The 7,216-nt window shown below is 41.0% G+C and overlaps 1 pseudogene; it reads left to right on the forward strand.

The window, feature by feature from the left end:
• The first annotated feature begins 6,079 nt into the window (after positions 1–6,079).
• On the forward strand, positions 6,080–6,892 carry LOC116904036 (annotated as a pseudogene).
• Positions 6,893–7,216: the final 324 nt, after the last annotated feature.

A 7,216-nucleotide genomic window follows, 5' to 3' on the forward strand; every position in this document is an offset into this window, starting at 1 on the left:
GTTGGTATTGTTGTTCTTATGGGGTTGCAAGTCCCTTTAGTTCCTTCAATCCTTTCTCTAACTCCTCCGATGGGGACCCCGTTCTCAGTTCAATGGTTGGCTGTGAGCATTTGTCTCTGTATTTGTCAAGCTCTGGCAGAGTCTCTCAGGACAGAGTTATATCAGGCTCCTGTCAACATGCACCTCTTGGCATCAGCAATATTGTCTGGGTTTGGTGGCTGTATGTGTATGGGCTGGATCCCCAGGTGGAGCAGGCTCTGAATGGCCATCCCTTCAGTCTCTGCTCCAAACTTTGTCTCAATATCTCCTCCTATGAATATTTCCCCCCTTCTAAGAAGAACTGAAGCATCTTCACTTTGGTCATCCTTCTTCTTGAGCTCTATGTGATATGTGGATTGTATCTTGGGCAATCTGAGCTTTTGGGAAAATATCCACTTATCAGTGAGTGCATACCATGTGTGTTTTTTGTGACTGGGTTACCTCAGTCAGGATGATATTTTCTAGTTCCATCCATTTGCCTATTAATTTCATGAAGTAGTTGCTTTTAATAGTGAGTAGTATTCCATATGTAAATGTACCACAGTTTCTGTATCCATTCTTCTGTTGAAGGTCATCTGGGTTCTTTCCAGCTTCTGGTTATTATAAATAAGGCTGCTATGAATGAGCATGTGTCTTTGTTATATGTATATATGTATATATATGTATATGTCTTTTAGGTATATTTATTTACTTATCTACTTATTTATTTTGGTGGGAAGAGATACACATGACATGGCATGTATGTAGATGTCAGAAGAAGTTGTTTCTCAACAACTTGTTGGTTCTCAGTTCCATCATGGAAATCTAAGGAATCAAACTCAGGTCATCAGGCTTCAAAGCAAGTACTTTTACCCAGCTATGATTAAAGAAGATTCTACTACAGCATTGGCCAAAATATGCCACAGACCAAACTGAGTACTCTTCTGTCAATCAGGACAGCCCTTCCACCCAGCACCTAGCACCCAAGCACTGAGCCTCAGCCCTTAGCTGGATTGAATTATTCAATTCCTTGGTACAAGTTTGAGTATCAGGAGTCATCTAGGAGAGGCTAAGGCTGGCAGGTAACTTTCCTGGAGGTAGTCAATTGTTTCCACATGGCCTACAATGGGGGAGCTCTAAGAGACAAGTACCCAAAAGACTTAACCTCAGGATTGCTTCTTGGAGCTGATATGCCTTTTTCCATCACTGTTACATGGTCTAATGATTCCTAGACATTAGCCTACTCTATTGGGCAGATTTCCTGTAGATCAACATAAAGATGAACTTTCATGAATTAATGTTGTTTAGATGAATTAGTGATTTTATAGGATTCCTGATTGGATCAAAATAAGTTTAGGAAGAAGGTTGTAAGGGATAGTTTTAGGGTTTTGGGGGGGGTGTTTTTGTTTTTCTTTTGTTTTGTTTTTTGCTGGAAAGATATAATAAAGTTAGACTCAAGAATAGAATGTGCCCACTCCTCATAGAATAGTAAGTAAAGGCTGTATTATAAGAAGTACAATGAGCTTCACAATTACACTAAAAAGAGAAATAGGCTTGGGACAAATTTGTGATCAAGGAAAAACATTCATTCTAGGTCAGATCCAAGAATGAAACTGCAAGTGTGCACTATGATAAAGCAAGGCCATATGAAACTGTTGCTTTGAACTTATAATGAGCTTATAAAGTGAAACACTGCTTTGAACTTAAGAGCAACATCCTTCTATAATGCCCTTTGTGTAATATTTCATCTATGAGGTGATTTTCTAGGAGCTTTCGTCTAAGAAGGTATAAAAAGGCCAGAGAGAAGGAATAAAGTGGAAGTATCTGCCCATTCACTCATCAAATGTATGTGTGTGGCTTGGGGGACTCTGCCCCATCCACCAAATGTATATATGTATATGTCTGTTTGTCTATACATATGTGTGTAGATATATGTGTGCACATGTAAGTATGCATAAACACTTGAAAATTTGATGAGCTAGGTATTCAGGTGTGTGTGTATGAACGCGTGTGTGTGTGTGTGTGTGTGTGTGTGTGTGCATGCATGCATGCTTGTGCATATACATGCATACTGCCTGTGTAAAATATTTTAATTCTTTTCCTTTCTTTTCTCTGTAGTTCACAAATAGTTAATGAGTTCCAAGCCTCTCACCTGACCAGTCAGAGATCCTTAAGCCAGAGAGGAAAGAAACCAGTGCTTATTAAAACACAAATAATAATATTATAAGACCAGGGATCATCACTGTTTGGCCTTCGTTTGACTCTGTACCCTGTTCAGTACTGTTCCTCCAAAGGATGAGTATCACTAAGCCATTCTTTGTTTAACAGGACTCCCTGAAGAATCAGCATCTCTCAGTGCCAGGTGCAAACATTATACAATGGGAACTGGCATATAGTAGTAAGAATACATGTAACATGTTCATTACAAAGCACTGGGTGTGGTCCTGAGTCATCTGTCCTTTTGCTTCCTTTTTGTTGGAGAAAGTAATGATGATATCCACCTAAAAGTATTTTATTAAAGATTGGCATGAGCTAATGCATGTGTATTTGTCACTACTAATTCTCTCCTTTTAATTGTTTTATATATTAATTGAGTTTATTTGGAACATAAGGATGACTCGGGTCATGCAGTAAAACATTGTGTGCACATTTGTGCTTAGTCATTTTTCCATGATTTAGCCCAGATTTATTTTACTTTCTTCATTCCTGAAGTTAAGTTTGTAACAACTAAAGTCTGTAACCAAACTCCATGTGGAAGGTGTTTCCTGAGTCGTACTGTGTGGAAAACCTCCTTGGGAGTGCATGAGATGGTAGCTGGCTCTTTGCTTAAGAAATTACACAGGTCAGTCAAAAATCAGTCAGGAGACAAATCCATGAGGCAGATTTATTACTCCTTATCCATAGCCTTTGTAAGTGAGACAAGTTGTGAAAGAGGCATGCACCTGAATGTTGCATCAGTTCAGCTATGTCAAAAGTGGTGTGAGGAAGGGGCTCTAGCCTATATGTATCTTATATGTACAAACAATGTCTATCATATATAACCCATATATACCACGAGGTGTTCAGAGTACCTGAACTCATGTGATGTTTAATCTCTACAGATGTATCACAGAATACTAGCATTATTAACATTACCCTTCTGTACATGAGAAAACACATGATGAGGATGCTACTCAAAGACAAACAAATGGAATGAAAGATGGAGTCCAAATACGGACACAGTCTGGAGACCAAGGCCACATGGTTTACTGTTATCAATACCAGCTCTCAAAGATTCAGGCTTGAGATGAATACTTGTGTAGCCTAACCCACAGCTCCATTTTATCAGAGAGGAAACAACCGTTTAGGAGGACGATTCTGGCCTTCTGAACAGGCTGCATGCCTACACTGTATTTATTGCTGTTTTTCTCAGAAATGCACCATTTTATCTAACAGAGATAAAGCTTAGCAACCGGGCTAATTTAAGTACCAAAGAATGAAAAGGGAGTTTATCTTGAAAACACCCTCCAACATTTTCAGCAACCAGTGATGTGAAGCAAGGCCAAATTCAGAGTCAAAGTGAGTATAAATAAAAAGAAGTTGTTTATATCTTCTCTCCAAAGTATAGGATTTCTAAAGAAAAGATGTGTTTTATGTAACATGTAGGTCCAGGAGAGACCTGGTTGGACTTGTGGCAAACCATGATGGAACAGAGACACCTACTGGTGAGAACAAGCCTTTGTCATAGATCAATCAGTTTCCAGAATGCAGTTTCTCATTAATATTTCAAAATGTTGGCTGGAGCTCGGATAATGGTTAGATTCAGAACCTTTCCCACAGGAAACTGCATTTGAAAATCAGGTACACAGAACTATTCATTCCCTATCTCAAGCACAGGACCTCCACATGCCCAGACAGTTGCTTGTTAGGATCCTGTTCTGCTCAAAGACTGGGTCCCTGGAAACCCTCAGTTCCACCATTTTAAGCCGTCAGCATTGAATGAATTGCTGCATTCTACCATGCCCAGGGCCATGAGGGTCAGCCTGATGAAGTAGGAGCGGCCCAGTCAGAACATGACAAGTGATCTCAGGGATCACCACTGGGAAGCAGACAAAGTAGCAGAGAGGGCTGATATCTGCCCAGCTGTGGTGCTCTAAAGCTTGCTATAAATCTAAAGGTTTCCATGTCTTTTGTCTGGGGACAATATGGTCTGAAGTAGGGTAGAAATTCCTAAATAGATATTTAAAGATAACAAGGGTGTGTAACAACCCCCAAAATAATAACAGCCACAACAGAGATAGAAAAGCTAGGAACAGGCCAGAGAGATGGTTCAGCAAGTAAAGGTGCTTGTTGTGTAAGCTTGCCAACCTGTGTCAACTTAACAACGACAGCCTGTGTCTAGACGGCGGAGCTTAGAACATCCCAACCTACCAACAGTCATTGAATTTTAATCATTTAAACCAGAAACCAGAAATCATTTAAACCAAAGAAAGTTCAGTATTAAGTGCAGGGTTTTTTTTTCCAAAAACTTCTGATCATACCTGAATACCATCTTCATGAACATAGAAAGAGAGATGGGACTTCACCAAGTTACCCTCTGACTTACACACACACACACACACACACATATACACATACACACACACACACACACACACACACACACACATTAAAGCAGGAAGGATTCACAGCACTTGAAGGGCAACATCATGGGCTTCTTTTTTCAACTTTCTCTAAGTCTAGAGAGACTGGCAGTGCTGTAAGTGAACACATCACGGGAAGGACTGGATGTAGAACCAAAAAGTATATAGAGATCATGAGATCCACACGAGAGCTTAGCAACTCCAGAAACTTATTGTGACAAAATAATAATTTGTTTACATTATGGGGTGATCTTACAGCTTCACATGTATTTATATAAGGTTGGTTAAATACAAGATTGTTGTTTAAAAAAAGAAGTTGTGAAGCATAAAGCCCCACAGTAAATTATTAAGCTGAGAAGGGGGAAAATTCTTTGTGACACTTTTTTGTCTACTAAAATTGTGAAACCATTAACTATTTAGCATGTGAGTAAAACAAACAAAATAATAAATTAAAAAATAAACTCACCTATGGCTAAATGGAGCCAGGAATCAAAAGGTTGGATTTAATACCAAACATATTCTCAGCAGAATGAGAGCGAATAGATACCATGACCAGGTGAGTGAATGTCACCTTTACTGCGATGCTCTCAGAAAGAGAAAGCCAACATGAGGTCATGCAAGTGACAGGGAGTTGGTTTGTGCTGTCCTCAAATGCACTTATGGTCATTTTGTTGAAACGAACAAGTTCCGCAGTTAAAAGCTTCAAACCTAGTTAATAAATTGACTCTGTTTTAAATGCTTTGTTTGTCCATTGTTTACGGCATTAAAGCAGCAGGGGTTAGGTTGCTATTGCAACAGACGTTTTACTTTCCCAGTGAGGTCAAAACGGGAAGACGAAGGGAAGGGAAGGGAAGGGAAGGAGAGGAGAGGAGAGGAGAGGACAGGACAGGACAGGACAACCAATTTATACCATTTATTTAGGTGATAATAGAATAATATCTAGAAATAATATCTAGAAATTTAGAAATAATAGTTTGTTTTACTAAGTTACTTCTCTAGTAATATCAAGCTTACAAATTGACCTGATAGATAAATGTTTTGTGTTATAATTACTAATCCCAAATGTCTTCATTTAAAATCCTCCTGACGAGAACATAGTCATTGGATCAAGATATAATCCACTATATTGATGGCATCAGGTTGGTTGAACAAGAATTGTAGGCAAAGATTGCTGAAAAAAACAAAACACAAAACAAACAAGCGAACTACTTGGATGACAAAAAAAAAATCAACAAAGAGTGACAGCAGACATGCTGTGCTGGGACTAAAGGAACTCAGGATTTGGCCCCACAAAGGAGTGAAGAGGACCGGAAGGAAAGAAGAGAGGAGGGAAAGAGGAAGGAGAAGGGAGGGGAAGGAGGGAAAGAGATGAACAGAGAGCAGGGAGAGGGAGGGGGAGGGGAGAAGAGGCAAACAGAAAAGAAGCACATTAAAGCTCTCTCCTCCAGCCGAGCAAGATGCCCAAAGGAAAGAAGGCCAAGGGGAAGAAAATGGTCCTGGCCCTCGCTGTTGTCAAGAAACAGGAGGACAAAAAGGTGGTCAATCCTTTGTTTGAGAAAAGGCCCAAGAACTTCAGCATGGGGCAGGACATCCAGACCAAAGGAGATCTCACACGCTGCGTCAAATGGCCCCGCTATATCAGGCTGCAGCGGCAAAGAGCCATCCTCTATAAGTGGTTCACAATACCTCCCGCCATTAACCAGTTCACGCAGGCCCTGAATGGGCAACAACAACTCTGCTGCTTAAGCTTGCCCACAAGTACAGGCCAGAGACAAAACAGGAGAAGAAGCAGAGGCTGCTGGCCCGCGCTGACAAGAAAGCTGCTGGCAAAGGGGACGTCCCAACTAAGAGAACACCTGTCCTCCGAGCAGGGGTCAATACAGTCACCACCTCGGTGGAGAACAAGAAGACTCAGCTGGTGGTGAATGCCTGTGGTGTAGACCCCATTGAGCTGGTGGTTTTCCTGCCTGCCCTGTGTCGAAAGATGGGGGTGCCCTACTGCTGAGGGAAAGGCCAGGCTGGGGCGCCTGGTCCACAGGAAGACGTGCACCACTGTTGCCTTCACACAGGTGAACTCGGAAGACAAGGGTGCTCTGGCTAAGCTGGTGGAAGCAATTAGGACCAATTATAATGACAGATGTGACGAGATCCGCCACTACTGGGGAGGCCACATCCTGGGTCCTAAGTCTATGGCTCGCATTGCCAAGCTGGAAAAGGCAAAGGCTAAAGAACTCGCCACTAAGCTGGGTTAAATGTACACTAAGTTTTCTGTACATAAATATAATTACAAAATCATCTTCCAAAAAATAAGCATTCTAAATAATAACAAGATAGATAACTTGTGCCACACAGCATTTCTTGGAAAGTCTGGAATGCCAATGCACAATTGGACAACTGTGTTCTCATCCTCAACCTACCTAGTCAAGGCTTTATAGAGAACAAATGGGTGGTTCCTTTCAGCCTGCTTTGCGTGTGGACTTGGGTTTGCTTTGCTTATCTGCCAAAGCTTCAGTACATAACAGTCTCCCAACCATATCATTAGGATGAGAACTCTCAATCAGGAAGACCAAGCAGCA

Source organism: Rattus rattus, chromosome 1 (assembly GCF_011064425.1).
Source record: "Rattus rattus isolate New Zealand chromosome 1, Rrattus_CSIRO_v1, whole genome shotgun sequence".
In the NCBI taxonomy this organism is placed as follows: Eukaryota; Metazoa; Chordata; class Mammalia; order Rodentia; family Muridae; genus Rattus; species Rattus rattus.